We start from the raw sequence: 19,955 nt of genomic DNA on the forward strand, positions 1-19,955 counted from the left end.
GATTGTATTAACTCTTGACTAAAGAATTCAGGATGTGAAACCAAAAAAAAAGCGGATCAGGTTTCAGTTTTATTTATTAATGGCTAACGTTTAAGCTATTTAGTAGCCTTCATCAGGGGGGTTGTACAAATATAAATCATAATTTATCACATAAGGGTACAATTTTTTTGACGGGCTCATTTTATCACGGTGATCAAATCTATATTTAGTCCGGGGAAGGTTCTTATTCAAAGACTTTCGAAAATGGCGGAAAAAGTTGCAAATTTTGTCCACTTAGCTTATAAGGAAAAGAATCAGATTATAAGTAATCAAGGGTTACTGCTTCGGTCGATGCGTATTTTATTGCCACCGGCAGCATTAAGAAATTAGGTTTTTTTATTCCAGGAATTTCGAGATAATTTGTTGGATAATGATTCTTTTCTTCTTATAGATTTTAGCATGTTTCAAACGAAAAGAAATCGCAGTTTATTGGAGAATTAAGGACTGTCCAAATGCAGACAAAACTTCTTGTTGATACCAAAGAAGTCACCGAAGAGGATTTAACAAGTATTTTTTTTTTGGAATATATAGACATTTTTACGACGCGGTCCTCTGTTGTGCAAGACTGTATTTTCTCGCACATGCTAATTTGCGTAGGGCAGAAACTTTACAATCTTTACAAACTTTATAAACATTTTAATCGGGGATGTTATATTTTCGACTCTTAAAGATCGTTCAGCACGATATTATTGATCTGCTTGTAGCATTTTAGTTCTTTCTATTTGGCATCTTTCTCGTTGGGTGGTTCCAGTATTCCTCACTTGAATACTGTTGAATCAACCTTGCTTATTAAATTTGTCTTTTGACGTCAAATATGTGATATGCAGGCTTCGTAACATCTGATCCCCTTTAAAAATTCCATTTTATTTAGTTACGCTCATTGTTTTCTCGTTTAGGGCACACGCATTTTTGTACTTGGGGACCATATGCCGCTTTTCATGAAATGACACTACTGTGTCACATTGAAGGTTCCATGGTAACCGCCGTATGAACACATCTTCGGATGTTTCTAAATTCAAAATTCACCATTTTTGTGTTTAAATGTTGAATTCTGCTTAAGCCGTTGCTAGGGGGCGTGGGCGGTAACTTGCACTTTCCAGTACCGTCCATGAAGAGGCTCAATCAAACCGAGCCTGCAACATTTTACAATTTTGCCGTGTTGGGCTTTCTTTAGGGATTTGTTTTTCTCTAAATTTACGTGTTCGAATTATCGTAGTTCCGGGATAATAATGAAGTAACAAGAATGTAGCTTGCACATGGAAATGGTTAAAAAGCAGCATGCGTTCTAGATTTAATGGCCCATTTTCAACGAAAAATGTTTGAATATGCTTTTGAAAGAAAACATGTATATTTTTGTGAAATGGACAAAGAAAGCAAATAACACTCACAATACACGGTAAAAAAGAGCCGAAAATATGCAGAAATAACCCTTACTGTCGTCACGCAGTAGATTTATGGTGAAAAAATAACAATTATAGCATATTTACAGTAATAGTATGTCCTGCTTACTGGCCCATGTTTCTAAAGAGGGGCAGTAGAAACTGTCCCCTCTTCTTAGTACCCCTTATCGGGGTGCAAAAATGATAAGTGCACCCAGCCATCACAACTATCACATCTTCCCCACTTTACAATAATAAGATGTGGGTACATCATTGTTGTGATTAATGCTTCCGAGGGATCACTTTGTTTCCAGAATTTTTTGGCATTAAACGACAAACATCAAATCTTTAAAGACACAGCCGCCATGCCATTTGAAATGGACCGAAGCATCCTGCATCAAGGGGCTGAAGAGGGCGACTGAGCAGTGGGGTGGTAATACAAAATAAAACATTGTTATTCAACTTAGCCCACTCTATCAAACTGAGGGAAACGTGACTTTTGTGTCCATCACAAAGAACAAGTATATATGTGTCTGTGTCTCTTACTGGTAAGTATTTTGACAAAATTTTTTTCATGTAATCTGAAATAAACTTCTGAATTAGACCACCCAGAGGTAGAAACAGTACCATCAGCACATGCAAAAGACCCTCAATCAGTTTTGGTAGCATTATTTTACCAGGCAACACAATATAGGTGGAACTTGTTGTCCTACACCAGTAAGTGTTTAAGTTTTTGACTTGCCTGATGTTATAAATAAAGAGATAAATAAAGAATCCTCAAAAAAGCCCAACACGGCAAAACTGAAAATGTTGCAGGCTCGGTTTGTTTGAGCCTGTTCATGGACGGTTATGGTAAGTTACAAGTTACCAACACCCATGCCCCTAGCACCGGCTTAAGCAGAATTCAACATTTAACATGAACTGGTAAAATTTAGAAAATTGAAAACATCCGCAGATGTGTTCATACTGCGATCATTGATCACTGCGGATGATCACGTGACCAAAATCGTACAATAGGCTCATAAAAATGGCGGCCTAAACGCTCGCGGTAAAAAGCAGTGAAAATGAGGTAAGCATACAGTTAACGTTAAATTTATATGTTAAACTAGGCCGCACGGAATCCCTGTAAAAAACCACATTCTGTTCTGCTTTGTTGGTTACTTTGTAGCTCTCTCTGTTTTAGGCCTGAAGTCGTAAAAGTTGTTTTGGGTGATTAGTACAATGGCCGAACAGGTACTAAAATACGTTGTTTTTCAAGTAGATGAAACACATTTTGAGCAAAATTAGCAATGACATCTTGTGCACAATCCGGATGTTTGTTCGTCCAGAACAATTTCCATCCTTTTGTAAAGTTGCATAACGAAGATGTACATTTTTTTAAAACGAGTACAATGGCCGAACCAAATTTAATGAGTACAATGGCCGAGCGATTTTATTGCCTATCCTACTTCGTTAAATTTTTCATTGAATTATGCTTGTTTCTCGCTTCCTGTCTTTAAAATCATACGAAAATGATATTTGAAAGTAAAAAGTAGGGAAAAAAGTATTAATTAAATAAATTCAGTTTGCTTGCTATAAATTCTCATCTAAATAGTATTTTGCTTTGATAACACACGTGTACATCAGTGTAAAAGTATTTAAAATACAAAAAATAAAATACAAACATGTACATTATATAGAATTTATTTCACCAGCAAAAATATATGTTTCAATTACATACATAAAATTGTCAATTCTTTTTTTGAAATAAAGTCAGGTTTTTTTGTTTTTGTATTTGTTGTTGTTGTTTTTTTAATTTCAGACGCAGAATAAGTGGTTCCTTTAAATGAAAAGCATGTTTACGTATATCTTTGGAATATTTACATGTATATATTAGATTTTAAAAATTGTGTTTATATTATCGTTAAATACTTCATCACACCATATTAATTCAATATCTTAAGAGGAAATGGAAATTTCTTATGTGTTTATTTTCCGGCATTATGGCAAATCGTATAGAAGACGATCAGCTTCTTGTCGTCACGAGCAGGTACACAAGGGGAAGGTATCCCATACATGCTGTGGGACATGGTTCCTAAGTTTCGGCTAACTTAGAAAGACATTGGTTTGTAAAATTACATATTGTACATGAAGTACATAGCTGTCTGATATTTTTACATACTGCTTGAGTGTCTAAGATGGAAAGAACACAAAAGAAGTGGTTACATGTAAATAAACACTGCGAAAAAGGTATGGATATACGGAAGTGTACGGAATTCCGTATATCATCAATATACGGGTAAGAATACGGGAAACTGGAAATACGGAGATGTACGGGACGCGTATATTATGTCAGTCCGTATATGACCAATATACGGTGATCCGTACACTCGTAATATACGGGAACTTTGATATACGAAGTCCGTATTTTAATGATATACGGAATTTTTATAACAAGTCCGTATATTACTAAAATACGAAATTCCGTATTCGTGCAAATACGGAATTTCTGTATATAAGAATAGCGAATGAAGATTTACTTCTAAATCGCCTATTACCTATAAGAGGAAAGAAATAGTCTGATCTAATATTTGTCAGACATTTGACAAACTAACATAAACAGGAACGCTTTTACACGATGTAATATTTTTCTGGAAGTATTAACACGTTACTTGCATACTTATAATATCGTCAGTGCACAGAACGTGTAAAACATCCACCTGTAGCATGCAGACAAAGAACGACAACGTACATTGAAATATCTTCTTTTGTATACAAAGCAACGCGTAATTCTAGGTCAATACCGCATGGTTTGCGTTTTAGCATACAGCCGCAGATAAATAGCGAATACTTTACAATTGCGATTGACGATTAGATAGTACTTTTTGTATTCTGCATTTATGGTGAGAATCATGTTATTTTGTATTTTTTTTTATTATTATCATTATATTTTTTTAAAATGATAAGCCAAACATGAGAAAATGATAAAGTTAAAATTGTGATGTTCTAAACATAAATTAATTATATTAAAATCGTGGATCTGTGAAGTTGAAATCGTGAAAGGTAAAAATTATGTAATCACGTAGATGTGAAATCGGGATTGTCCATACACAGTATTTAAATTTTACGTTTATATATATCCTATAATAATTTAATACATGTACTTGCATATGTAAAAAACAACAACAATGTGCATGATATCTCATTAATTCATTAATTCACATTCATTCATTCATTCTTTTATTCATTCATTCATTCAATCAATCAATCAATCAATCAACCACCAATCAAACAATCATTCATTCATTCATCACCACTCATTTATTTATTTATTTATTTATTTATTTATTTATTTATTTATTTATTTATTTATTTATTTATTTATTTATTTATTTATTTATTAATCATTTATTTATTTAATCATTTATTTCAGGAAACATAAAGACTTGCATTTTTATACACAAGTTTGGAATAGAAATCTTATGAAGTTCCGAATTCCCCAATTTTAATTATTTTCGCGCGGTCTCATTTCTGACATAATATTGCGTAACAGCCACGTGCTGTATTGCGATAATCGAAGCCAATACTGATTCAGCCGGATATTGATCCGGATATTGATCATAAACGCAGCAGGGTATCACGAGTGTCGGTTTTCTCCAATTATGTAAGTTCGCGCAATTGGTGTTTAATGTCATAACGGTAATTTTCGCTGTTAATTTCTTGTAAGAAAGAATGGAATTAAATTGGGATATTTTAACAAAGTATCTATGTAATTTTATTCCAGATATTATAAAGACTCTAACCTGACATATTAAAATGAAACAGATATAGCCATGTTTTTTTTTGTAATTTTTTGTTTAAATATTAAAGATTGTCGCAATTTGTTGTAAAAAAATCAAGTTAAGAACATAATAAATTATATATTGATAGTAAAATCATTTTTCAAATTGGACTTTTGAATTGTAACCGATATTCCACATATTCTTATACTGGTAAAATTTTATTTCAATTATGAAATCCGCAGATAATGTGAAGGGATCTTTATTTTTTTATTCTGTGAATAAGTAAGTTAGTAATTTATTTATTTTAGTGACGTGTGTAAACATATTTTACATATCTAATTTTACAACGTATTAAATACACCCGGCCCAATGGGCCTATAAGTCACCTCCAATAAACATAAAATATTTACATAAAGTAATAAGTGTCCTCATTGGCTTTAAAGCATATTTGAATGAAATTAAGTGTCTACTGCATAATAGAAACTAGGACATAATATGAATAAAGTCCCAAACAGAACAGTTATTCCATAAGAGCAGATAATGAATAAAAAGTTTTTCTAATATAAGTACTGAGCTTTCAACACACATACATTTATTTAATTACAGTTGTCAAACTAAAATATATGATAAATTTTACTATTAATTATCAATCCTTTATTAAAACAATTTAATATTTTAGAATTTTGACAATTCGACTAAAAAAATAAAGAAATATAAAAAGTACATTCTCTAGAGAAGTTATTTTTTATTTTTATTTTCATGTTTTACCCGCTTATTGTTGTTGTTTCAAAAATTTGTGTAATTTATGAATATTTCTCAACGCTTCTTAAACGTCTTTATTTATGCGCTTCTTAAACGTCTTTTATTATTATTATTATTATTATTATTATTATTATTATTATTATTATTATTATCATCATCATCATCACCATCATCATCATCATCACCATCATCATCATCTTCATCATCATCTTCATCATCATCATCATCATAAATATTATTATTATTATTATTATTATTATTATTATTATTATTATTATTATTATTATTATTATTATTATTATTATTATTATTATTAAAAGAATAAATAACCGATTAAGCATTAGAATCAAAGTTTTGCCTATGAAAAAGTATCAATGGTTATATTATACATATATGCAAAGTTATCATTTATGGATACATGATATTTTCAATTAAATATTGCATTATTTTTTAATTAAATTAAGGTCTTAGTATGCTAGTTTCTTCCGCATTAGCACGGACCTTAATTTAAATCCGTGGCATTATTAATGCTAAATGCTTTATTACACAAACGGTATCTAGGCATATCACGCGTTTTCAAAACAACCAATGAGATTAAAGCGTTGGTTTTGTATCACGTGAATCATATCAACCAATCAGAAATAGCGCGGGCGAAATGAAAAAAGAAAAAAACACGATTGGAAATGGATAAGAGATAAAATTCAGAATATTGCAAAACAAGGTAGGTTAAAAGGTTTTTTATCGTTGTAATATCAAAATGCGATCAATAGAATAGTTGAATTTTGTGAACAACAGCTTATTTCAGGGTTAAACTGATTTGTTTTTAGAAAATTTGTACACTGTTTAATCTGTTTCGCTATCCAATATGGCCGCCGGATTAGATAATTAAAGCAGGGATATATCCCTAAATTTAGACTGGGAGCTTACGAGTTTGATTTTGATTTCTAAACTGTATCTTGTTTAATTAATAATTTGTTTGAAAAATGAAAAAAAAAATGAAAAGGGCATTTCTTAAATTTGTTAATCATAACTTCCCTTTAGGGTAAAAAAGACACCACGTTAAAATAACGACATTTAAACATCGAAGATGTCAAGGTATAATACAGCCCCTGGACATGGTCGTACTAAAGGATTAATCAGTGTGTGTGACACGACCTATGTATGCTTGATTGGTCAACTGATTGGACTTTATAATCTTGAGCGATCTCAATTATCACTTAAAATCAGGGGTGCGAAAGATCATATCGACAAGACACACTCAAATTTTATTTATTTTATGTATGAAATTGATACCGAAAAATAGGTTATTTTTTTAATTTATTTTATAATAATAACAATTATAATAACAAAAATTATCAGATTTGACAGATTAACATATTTTAAAAGAAAATTGCTTAGTACTTCTAAAAAATATGTTTATAAATTTTTAGATAAAATTGTCTTTCTCAGTCTTGATAATTTAACGTGCAGAATACTTGTTTTATATTCGCAAATATACAAATCCCCATTATTTGATGCAAACATAAGTCAATTTAAAGACTCCGCTCTTTTCATTTTTTTTCACTTGTTTTAAAGTTTCTGTACACATGTTGTTATATATTTCTTAATCTTAAATGAATAAAAATCTGAAAAAAGCAAACAAATATTTCTTTTTCATTTTAATCATTATACAATAAGATGAATAAAAATCTTGAAAATATTTGTCAGAATGTGTTATTTACATTAATACAAAGAATGACAGATATATATCTGTATAATTGCATGTAATATAGCCGACAGGTGGTAAGTTTATCAGTTAACTGTTAATTCACTTACCCTTGGTGTCAAAAGTACGGACACGTATAGCGACCATCCCTATATGATATATATCAAATGACTTTTTTATAGTATGTTTGTTATATGCAAATATGATTTGAGGAAAGAATTACATATTTAAAAAGATGTAAGTGTTTTATTGTTCCATTTTGTCAAAAAGTTAAAAGTAGTTTATCTTGCATTATAAGATAAAAACGTACGATAGATTACAAAAAAATACGTATTATATATGATTTACAATATTACTCGATTCAATTGCTTCCTTTATTAAATACAAATGTCTTGACTTTTCTCGTGTCACACATCGTATAAGACAAATATCGCTTAAGCTTTGGGATCTATGTTCCTATAATAACATCAAGTGGTCTTTAATTACGGAAACGTATAGCGACCACCCCTATATGTTAGTTAAAAGAGACTTGTTGACAATTTATTTAATACATATTATATACCTAACCAATTTTTATAAACTTACTTGATCTGAATGTTTTTCTAGTAATATATACAGCCCCTGCATGTTGGTAAAAACAGAATTTAAGACACTTTATTTAACACACGATATATATTTGACCAATATTTACATTGTTATTTGATCTTGAATATATATCATTTACTCAATCTGCTGTACCTATTGCTGGATTCAAATTTATGTGACATTTTTCTGTTCATTTATATGTATTAGTTATATACATTGAGGTTTTTTATTCGCATACCTCTATCATTATAAAATATAATGTAACATATCCTCTGTACATACATTTAAAATGGTAAATTTGTCAGAAGTTGTAGTTTTAAGCTATATATTATATATCTTACAAGAATATAATGGTTTCTATGGTAACTAATTTACATCAGGTACTACTTCACTAGCATATCTTATGCTTATCAACAACTAACGGAGTTTGTCCTTTTATATAATCTTTATCTTGTAACACTATCTGAAGCACAATTATTTAAACATTTCTTCATCTTTGGAATACAAAAAGCCTCAATCAAATGTTTCATATATAATCTTTAAAAAGGCTTTCTACTGTGCGATATTTTTCTGTCCTCATTATCAAATATAAATTGAAAAATATGTTATATTATATTTTATAATGATAGAGGTATGCGAATAAAAAACCTCACTATAAATAACTAATACATATAAATGAACAGAAAAATGTCACATAAATTTGAATCCAGCCATATTAACAGCAGATTGAGTAAATGATATATATTCAAAATCAAATAACAATGTAAATATTGGTCAAAATATATATCGTGTGTTAAATAAATTGTCTTAAATTCTGTTTTTAGCAACATGCAGGGTCTGTAGATATTACTAGATACTTATTTCAGATCAAGTAAGTTTGTTAAAATTGGTCAGGCATATAATATGTATTAAATAAATTGTCAAAAATTATGTTTAAGTAACATATAGGGGTGGTCGCTATACGTTTCCGTACAAAAGATATGTTTAATTTTTACATTGATACTACGCTTAGATCACGAGCCTGTTGTCGGTGTAAGAATTTTAAAACTCGTGAATATAAAATATCGCAACGAACTAGAAGTTTTAAAACGGGTTTGTTTGTATTGTTTTAGCATTAGCAAGATGGCGTTTACTCGCAATTCAGGAAAGACAACTCTTGGTTTTCATTCGATATTCTTGCTTATTTATCTACGTTGTTCAGGATAACCCAGATTTTAAATTGCATATACATGAACTGAGTTTTTAACATTTACATTTGATTTTTTATTGGACATATTAAAATTTGAATATATTTTTCTTATTATAATTAAAACTCTTTGTTTAGTTTTTTAAGATAAACATTACGCATAAGGTGATATCGCATGAGTCAGTCACAAACAAGCGCCTGTTTGAGGAGACAGTTATTTAATATTTCGTTACACATAAATTTAAACTGTATTGAGCCTTTGTACATCACAAAATTTTCGACATTCCATATTTTGACTTATATTTCACATAAAGCGATATTGTAACACACGCACGCACGCACGAACAAACAAAAATACATAACTACACATGCACAAAAAAGTGAACACGTTTCTACAGTATTAACACTTTCGCACATGTGATCACTTATGAATTATTTTCAATGTGCTCTTTATATTTATTATATTTAAGTAATATTATGATTTTTTCAGGACAGTGTAAAGCGTGTTTAAATCTTCCAGAAATGCAACTGTGCCCTCTTTACAGCAATTATAGATGGAGCAAAGTATGGTAGCAAGTTATATAGATGTAAGTTCACGTATATTCATTGTTGTACTTTGTGAATAAAATAAGACAATAACACGGAGGTACTGTCTGTAAAGAAGAGTTACCCATACTCATATATTTCCATCCGTACTGACAGCATGTGTTTTATTCTTTCTCCAGGCAAAGGCAAAGTCAAATTTCCTTAATTACACGCATTTATTTTGACATGAATAAATTGGGTTAATTATAAATACATTGGTTCTCTTTTATATCTTATTAGAATCAATTCTTAGGTGGAATGATGTCACACTTCATCAATGGCGTCAATTAAGGCATTTAAGCATTTTGCTGCGCATTTGAAAATGCTTAAACATCCATACTTTTAATATGCAAAAATCAAGTATATAAAATATAAGAAACAATTCCAACGCACACAATGGTTTAATATAGATGCACTGTGCATGCCATTTTATTTTATTGAATTAGTTTTCTTTTCTAAAACATATTACTGTATCAAAAAGATATGTACTTCTTTACAGTTTAATCACTTTTATATGAGCTGCGTCATGACAAAACCAACATAATGGGTTCGCGACCAGCATGGATCCAGACCAGCCTGCGCACCCGCGCAGTCTGGTCAGGATCCATGCTGTTCGCTATCAGTTTATTTACTTGTTATAGGGTCTGTAAGCGAACAGCATGGATCCTTATCAGACTGCGCGGATGAGCAGGTTGGTCTGGATCCATGTTGGTCGCAAACCCATTATGTTGGTTTTGTCGTGACGCAGCTCAATTATATTTTAATGATAGTACTTTTTTTATTTTACTATGTGCGTAAGCGATAATTACGCCGCTTTGATAATGTGAGAGTGACGTTACATTTTCTTTTGTACATGTACAGTTAAGTTAACAACCTTTGTCTGAATATGTATAACAGGGTTTTCAGAAGCGAATATAATGTAAGATTAGAAACAGAATTTGAAATGTCTTGATGGCAAAGTTAGTAAAGTCATTAGAATGTCATACACATTAAATTTTATCACAACTTCGAGCTCACTTTTTTGCGATTTTCTTTCCATATATTTTTTTTATTTTTACATTAGAAAAATGAATTGGGATATAAAGGCAGTTTTGTTATGGTATTTGATAATTTAGATATACATGTACAGATGATAGTGATTTTAACCCTGTATAGACCCTTTCATTTAAGCGATAACAGCCAGGGAAGAGTTTCTTGAACGTAAATGGGGAATAGAAAAAAAACAAGATTAATTCTCGCTACGGAGTGAAACAGCGAAATTTCGAACCATTTAGTATGAAGTAGTCACAGTACTTTTGCAGTGCAAGAGTTTTTCGTGCAAACTTAAACTATAGTTGAAACAGTCTGTGCACAGTATCATGCATTCCGTATAAGTTTGCACCAAATTATTAAATAAGGCTAAATATAGCTACATTTAAAACAAAATGAGAAGTTAATAGAAAATAGCACAGTATTTATAATCTTTACAATAAATAATACAAAATTTTCTTACTTGATTGATAATTATAAAGCAATATTTTTGGGAAAAATGTGCAATCCGAATCTAGCTGCCTTGTATTGATATTTACCACAACCTTACCTGCATTACGCTGAGAGTTGGTAAATTTGTTGATAATTTAATTTATATAGCTAGCCTGATTGAATATAATAAACACAATATGATAGCTGTTTTACACCTGGATAGTGGACTTGACCACCTCGTCACTTAATTATTATACTAAACGCACAATATTTGTGCGCACGTGAAACATATTGCGTTGATACGTAAATGTTCACGTGCGCACGTGCTACTGTCGCATTGGCATGTATTAATCAAAATATTTCCTATTTTATTTTATGCGATTGTCACATATGATACGTATATTTTATTATCTGAATTTGATTTCATACTATCAGATTAACGCTACAGGCAAGGGAGGATATTTTGATTATTTTTGTGAGAATTATCACTTTATTTTTAGTGATGGTACACTGTAAGAGATTTTATTGTCAACTAACCTAGTTAAACAGTCTTAACAATAAACATATTAATCTACACTATTGTATATTGAAGGTATTCATTCGTTGCTGTGAAGTTGTGATGAGATAGTTTTTGAAATAATTGAAACTGAAACAAACAATAATCCAAATTTGTTAAGATTTACGTTTTTATATTAATGAAAGGTATAACTGGGTATTCCGCATTTTACTTAACTTGATATCATTGTGCAAACACGGATCTACATCTAAGTAGCAAATAAAGTTGTACTTTCGCATATCTGTACATTTTAAACCTTTTTTCAGAACGAATTGATTTCTCCTAACGATGTTAATATACATTATAAAACGATCAAAAATATTATGTCAGCACTTTTCTCCAATACAATGTTATTTTGTACTAATATACAAGGTAGTTTTAATCAATAAAATACTCTTTACATAGAACAAAGATACCATTATATTACATGTGTGAAATATATATATTCGAAAAGGTTTTATAACAAAAAATATAACTTATCATCCGTCATAGATTAATCATTTCATTTAAATCCTGTGTAAATTGTTGCTTATAAATGACATCTTTATCCTAATAATATGAAATAATTTTGAAATTTGCGTAAGAAAAAAATGTATATATGTATACGCTTAAATAAAATGCTTGTGTATAGTCTTTTTGAAAGTTGTGATAACTATTTCATGACACTGTTTAAACAGGATTTTAAACTCTCTATTTTCAGATACACACATGCCGAAGAAGATTGTAATATCTGGAGAAAACATTTCCTTCGTCAAGAAATAGACACCGTTACACTGGTCAACGTAACATTCCTGTTATAGATGATTGATATATTTAAGTGCTTTTAAGAATAGTGTTTGAATGTCGAATTTCTGTGAATACGGATTTTTAGTTTTAATGGTTATTATTAAAACTTTCTGTTATAATCAATTTGTGCTATGGACTCATTTTCCTAAAATAATATGTGAATGTTAACACGAACAAAATGATATTAATATCTTTAAAATGTTTTATGGGTGTAATATAAGTGGCTCATAAAAATCATTGTTAAGATAAAAAGAAAAGAACTTCAAGTTGGTATAGTTTGTTCTAGATTTAAACAACATGCAATTCATAAAGGTTACGGCTTGAAAATATCGAAACATGTACATGTATAATTCGATCTTTGAAGAAAATATCGCGGTGAGGATGTTCTGCACTGTGATACGTATTACATGACTCTGTATCGCAACATACCGGTATATCGCTATTCCGTTGCAACGCTACATTAATGTGTCCCTCTAGAATATAAGGCTTACAACAATATATGACTGTTGAAGACATGTTTATTTTGTTTAATATATGTATACATATTGAATATATGTTTAAGAAATAATAAATATTTAAGAGTGACTCGATTTGGTTTTTACTTTATTATTTGAAATACTCCAATTGTGAAGATAAAGTTCTTAAGCATATGACTTTACAGTTCCCATTCACAATGTGTAATCAAACATGTTCTATTGTACAAGCCTGCATTTCGGTCATGTATAAGTGTCACTTATATGTTAATGCATGCTTTTGATATTATCTGTACCTTCTTTTATCTCGAAAATACAGTTCTGTATACCCTGTGTAAAACTAAAAAATGCAATTCCATATATCCCAAGTATATATTGAAAATACGATTCCGTATATTCCCTGTATATGTAGAAAATACGATTCCGTATATCTTCTGTATATGTAGAAAATACGATTCCGTATATTCCCTGTATATGTAGAAAATACGATTCCGTATATCTTCTGTATATGCAGAATATACGATTCCGTATATCATCTGTATATGTGGAAAATACGATTCCGTATATCCTCTGTATATGTAGAATATACGGTTCCGTATATCCTCTGTATACGTAGAAAATACGAGTCCGTATATCCTCTGTATATGTAGAAAATACGGTCCCGTATATCCCTGGTATATTTATTGTATACTAGGGATAACAACCTTGATAAATTCCGTATACGGGATTTTATTCTCCGTATACTTCAAAAGTACGAACAAATATACGTACATGTATATGGGGCAAATACGGAATTCCGTATATGCCTGATGCATATACGGACTTCCCGTATACCCGGTGTTCCCTATACGGACTCGTATACTTGGTCCGTATATTCGACAAATACATCCCGTACACGCCCGTATTTGTCAAAAATACGGGGCCGTATATTCCCGTATATCAGTATATTTTTCGCAGTGAAAGAAAAGCTATTAAGAAAAAAGAAATTAGATAAACATGGAGCAATATATTGCCCCAATATCTGCTATAAGCAGCGGCATACAATGTACTCTGTGTTGAGAAATGAACGCATTATATATGTTTCTAAATTACTACTACTACTAATCCTCTTCGCTCCAGGTGGAGCATAAGGCACCAACAAATCTCTTCCAGCCATCCCTGTCCTGAGCTAACCAGTTCAGCTCGTTCCAGGTCTTGCCTGCTGCCTTCATCTCTTCCTCGATGGTTCTCCTCCAGGTGCCTAGTGGACGACCTCTCTTCCTCTGGCCTTGTGGTGTCCATCTCAGTTCTTTGTGAGGATGTCTCTGCTTGTTCATCCTCAGAACATGACCCAGCCATCTCCATCGTCTGGACTTGACCTCTTGAACAATGTTGGTGATCCCGGAGCGTCTGTTGACCTCTACGTTAGTGACATGTTGTTGCCAGCGGATCTTGAGAATGTGGCGTAGACAGCGACTCTCGAAGCCTCTTAGCCTACTCTCAACCTTGGTGTTGGTTCTCCAGGTCTCAGACACGTACAGAAGAACTGAGCGGACATTGGATGTGTAGATCTTTAGTTTTGTTTTGGTATGCAGGGCTCTAGACTTCCATATGTTCTGTAGTCTCTTGAATGCCTGGGCTGCAAGTCCAATCCTGGTTGAGATCTCTTTCTCAATGTTACTATCAGCTGAGATGTAACTCCCAAGGTACTTGAAGTCTTTCACCTCTTCCAACTCAGTGTTGTTGATGCTGATTTTCTGGCTGCTTTTGGTCTTCACCTTCATCAGCTTTGTTTTCCCAGCGTGTTTTTTAGTCCTACACCTTTGGCAGTTTTGCTGACACGATCTGTCTTCTCCTGCATATCATTTTGTACATGGGAGAGCAATGCGATGTCGTCAGCAAAATCACAGTCTTCCAAGCGGGCAGTCAGTCCCCATACTAGACCTCTGTGTCTATCTTCAGTTGCTTTCCGCATCACCCAGTCAATTACAACAAGGAACAGCGTTGGTGAAATAACACAGCCTTGGCGTACACCAGTTTTTACGTGGAACCATTCGCTTTGCTGTCCATCATGACGTACACAGCACTGGTTGTTGGCGTACATGTCCTTAAGGATGTTGACAACTTTTGGCGGAAATCCATATGCTAGGAGTATCTTCCACACTGAAGGGTGGTGTATGCTGTCGAACGCCTTTTCATAGTCTATGTAATTGATGTACAATGAAGAGTTCCATTCAAGGGATTGCTCCACTATTGTCCGAAGAATGAAGATCTGGTCTGTGCAGCTTCTTCCGCTCCGAAACCCTGCTTGCTCCTCTCTGAGGACTCTCTCAATAGACTGCTTCATCCGTGATAGAAGAACTCTGCAGAATATCTTTCCAGGAACGGATAACAAGTTGATACCCCTCCAGTTGCCGCACTGAGTCAGGTCTCCCTTCTTCGGCAGTTTCACGATGACACCCTTCTTCCATGAGTCAGGGACTCTTTCTTCTTCCCAAACCTTGTTGAATAGTTCCACAAGGTGCTTTGCACTCTCTCGGGGGTCAGCTTTCAACATGTCTGAAGTGATTTTGTCTTCTCCGGGAGCTTTGTTTCCTTTGGTCTGCTTGATGGCCTCTATGATTTCGTGCTGGGTGATACTGCCACGCTTCATCTCTATATGGAATCCCATGTCTTCAACAGAAGCTTCCTCCTCCGGGTCTGGCCTGTTAATCTCTCTTCGGGACTTCCTGTTAGCATCTGTTGCTTAATGACCGACCTTCCTCTCCCTTATAAGGTTCCAAGTGTCAGTGGAGATCCATTTTTTTCTGTCTCGTTTCTTGTGGCCTAGAACCTCCTGGCTGGTATCCAGATAGATGTTCTGGATCTTTGTGCATAGGGAGTTGATGTCATCCGCTGGCGTGCTTTCTAGGATGTAAAATTGGTTTTTCAGTGTCAAGTTGAGCTGGGTTTTCACATTCAGGTCCTTAAGTTTGTTGGAGTCAAATAGCTGTTGCTTATTCTTTTTTCCGCTACTCCTCAATTTCAGTTGTAGCTTACATAGCACAAGGTTGTGGTCACTGCCTGCGTCTGCACCCCTGATGGCTCTTACATCTGTCATGGATCTTCTCCATTTCCTGCTGATGGCGATATGGTCAATCTGGTTGCTGGTCCTGCCATCTGGCGAAAGCCAGGTTGACTTGTGTATGTCCTTATGTTGGAACACTGTACCTCCAATAACCAGTCCATTTTCCAGGCATAAGTCAGAAAAACGTTGACCATTGTCATTTCGGTCGCCAAGTCCTTCACAACCCATGCAGGTTTCATATCCGATGTTATCAGAACCAACCTTGGCATTAAAGTCCCCCATCACAATGAGAATATCATGCTGTGGTGTTTTGTCTATTTGATCCTGTAAGTTGGTATAGAAGTTGTTCTTGACTTCATCAGAATCACGTTCAGTTGGGGCATAACATTGGATGACAGTTGTTTTTACAAACTTGGAGTAGAACCGTGCTCGTATCAGGCGGCTGTTTATTGGTTCCCATGTTTCTAAATAGGTACAATTAAAGTACAAAATTTCTTATGAGGACAAATATTATGAATCCAGGTTATTTTAGCTCCAACACCGTTAAACACAACATGGGAGCGATATTTACATCAATAAACTGATAGTATTTCTAAATTCTAATTTGTTTCAGTTGTTTCAGTGCAAAAACAAATAGGACCGAAACTGCATCAGTGCGAAGAATGTGGCAGTTCGTTTGCTTGAACTTGAGCAACACAAGTTATTCCATGCTAACCCACTCTAACTTGCAGCATCTGCCCAAAGCTTTTCGAACTAGAGCAATGCTGATTGATCACCTTTCTTCCCATTCCGGCAAATAGAAACACAAATTTACATATGGAAGAGCCTACGTATATAGTCACGTATAATGTCAGGGTTTGAGTAATCACTGATCAAAATGTGTAATATCAAAGCAAACTCAGTGAAACTTTGTTTGTTCTGGTCATTGTCACAAAAGTGCCTCTTATAAGGTCATCAAACTTTGTTTTGGCCATATAATGATATTTTTGTCACGTGCAGAAACGTCAATAAAGTTTATTGAGTGAATAACTTGTGTTGCTTAGTCAGATTTTGTCGCCAACTGATTGCCTGAAACGGTGTTGATCCGCCATGGTTGTTTGCTCTGAAACAACTGAAACACATTCGAATTTTAGAAACACTATCAGATTACTGATGTAAATATGGCTTCCATGTTATGTTTAACGATGTTGGAGCTATTATAACCGGCTTTCATAATATTTGATCTCAAAAGAAATTTTATACTTCAGCTGAATCTTTTTAGGAACATATGTAATGCGTTCATTTCTCAACACACAAGGTACATTGTATGCCACTGCAAATAATAGGGTAATATATTGCTCCAGGATTACATTATTTCGTTTTCTTAATACTTTTTATGTAACCATTTCTTTGTATTCTTTCATCTTTGCCACACAAAGATGTAGAGATATCAGACAGCTATGTACTTCTGGTATGATATGCAATTTACAGACTTATGTTTTTGCAATTTGCCGAAACTTAGAAACAATGTCCCACAATGTGCCTTCCCCTTGTGAACCTGCTCGTGACGACATGAAGCTGATCGTCTTCTATACGATTTGTCATAATGCCGGTAAATAAACACATAAGAAATTTCCAATTCCTCTTAAGATATTGAAGTACTTAATATGGTGTGATGAAATATTTACCGATAATATAAGCACAATTTTAAAATCTAATATATACATTACATGTGTATATTCCATAGATATACGTAAACATGCTTTTCATTTAAAGGAACCACTTTTTCTGAGTCTGAAATAAAAAAAAAAAAAAAAAAACCTGACTTTATTTCCAAGATATATGTCATTGAAACATATATTTTGCTGGTGAAATAAATTCTATTTGATGTACATGTTTGTATTTTTTTGTATTTTAAATACTTTTACGCTGATGTACACGTGTGTTATCAAAGCAAAAGACTATTAAGATGAGAATTTATATCAAGCAAACTGAATTTATTTAATTTAATACTTCCTCCTACTTTTCACTTTCAAATATCATATTTGTATGATTTCAAAGACAGGAAGCGAGAAACAAGCATAATTCAATGAAAAATTTGTCAAAATAGGATAGGCAATAAAATCGTTCGGCCATTGTACTCATTAAATTTGGTTCTGCAATTGTACTCGTTTATAAAAAGATGCACAACTTCGTTATGCAATTTTATAAAGGATGGAAATTGTTCTGGACGGACAAACTTCCGATAGTGCACAAGATGTCATTGCTAATTTTGCTCAAAATGTGTTTCTTTTACTGAAAACAACGTATTTTAGTATCTGTTCGGCCATTGTACTCATCACCCAAAACAACTTTTTCGACTTTCAGGCCTAAGCAAGACTTTCAGGCCTAAGCAGAGAGAGCTACAAAGTAACCAATAACAGAACAGTACGTGGTTTTTATACAGGGATTCCGTGCGGCCTAGTTTTATATATAAATTTAACGTTAACGGTATGCTTACCTCAATTTCACTGCTTTAACCGAGCGGGTAGGCCGCCATTTTATGAGCCCATTGTACGATTTTGATCACGGGATCATCCGCAGTGATTATGGAACCTTCAATGTGACACGTGAGTGCCATTTCATTATTAGCGGCATATGGCTCCAAAGTAATAAAATTCGTGTGTCGTAAACGAGAAAATAATGAGCGGAACTAAATAAAATGGAATTTTGAAAGGGGCTCTGAGGTTATGAAATATATGATACACAAGATAAGGCGGCGTTAAATGAACGCCTGCATATCACAAATTTGACGTCAAAAGACAAATTCAAAAGCAGGCCACATATCCCAAGGGTGATATAATAGTACTCAAGTGAGGAATACTGGAACCAGCCAACAAGAAAATAGCCTAATGGAAAGAACTAAAATACCACAAGCACAACAATAATGTCGCGCTGAACGATCTTTAAGGATCGGCAATATAACATCCCTGATTGATTGTGTGGGGCGACATTTTACAGCCTCCACACGGCACAAACAACGCTGATTTGGCGATAAAATAGAGAGAAATAAGAATCCTCCAAGAAAGCCCAACACGGCAAAATTGAAAATGTTGCAGGCTTTGTTGAGTTTTATTAAAAGTACCTGCAACTACTTTTCAAAACTTTCTTATCTATGTTGTAAATCAGATGGGGTTAGTCATGAAGGTTGTATTTGGTCACTTTATTACCAAGCGCAATAAAATATTTGTCAATTGCTTGACGGGTTGCTCATTTTGCTCTGGATATCTCAAGACTCCTGGGAACTTTCACATTTAGTTCTGACCAGCGCCCAAGGAAGTTATAGAGCCAGCTGATCTTTGTCACGAATGCCAAGATGAATAGCAGTCAGTTGCAAGATTGATGGTTTCAGTTCTGCTATAACCATATACTACCTCTGCCAGTACTTTAAGGTGCTGTGCAAGTAAGGACTCTTGTTCCAAAGAAAAGAGAGGTAATTTGCTAGACTTAACAGTATCAATATCATTTTTTTCCACTGTCTAGATCTTGTATGGTAGTAACGGGCACTCCATAATGCCTTGATGCACCTCTAATTGATATCTTACAATCTCTGATAGCATTATATGCTTCAGTCACACTGTTAGCACTATATGAATGTATGGACCCACTGTTT

General features: G+C 33.3%; 1 protein-coding gene and 1 long non-coding RNA gene across 2 annotated transcripts in view; both read left to right on the forward strand.

Moving 5' to 3' along the window:
* The first annotated feature begins 506 nt into the window (after nt 1-506).
* Nucleotides 507-19,955, forward strand: part of LOC132739000 (uncharacterized) — a 33,184-nt gene continuing 13,735 nt past the window's right edge. Inside the window, exon 1 of the mRNA XM_060726639.1 lies at nt 507-546. The gene's annotated coding sequence lies outside the window, so the exon portion shown is untranslated. The remainder of the gene's footprint in view (nt 547-19,955) is intronic.
* On the forward strand, nt 6,276-14,239 carry LOC132738999 (uncharacterized). The gene is made up of 3 exons (XR_009626942.1): nt 6,276-6,662; nt 9,908-10,004; nt 12,720-14,239. It is a non-coding gene; the product is annotated as an uncharacterized LOC132738999 (long non-coding RNA).

This window comes from Ruditapes philippinarum, unplaced genomic scaffold (genome assembly GCF_026571515.1).
Source record: "Ruditapes philippinarum isolate M1 unplaced genomic scaffold, ASM2657151v2 ctg565_1_1_1_1, whole genome shotgun sequence".
Taxonomy (NCBI): Eukaryota; Metazoa; Mollusca; class Bivalvia; order Venerida; family Veneridae; genus Ruditapes; species Ruditapes philippinarum.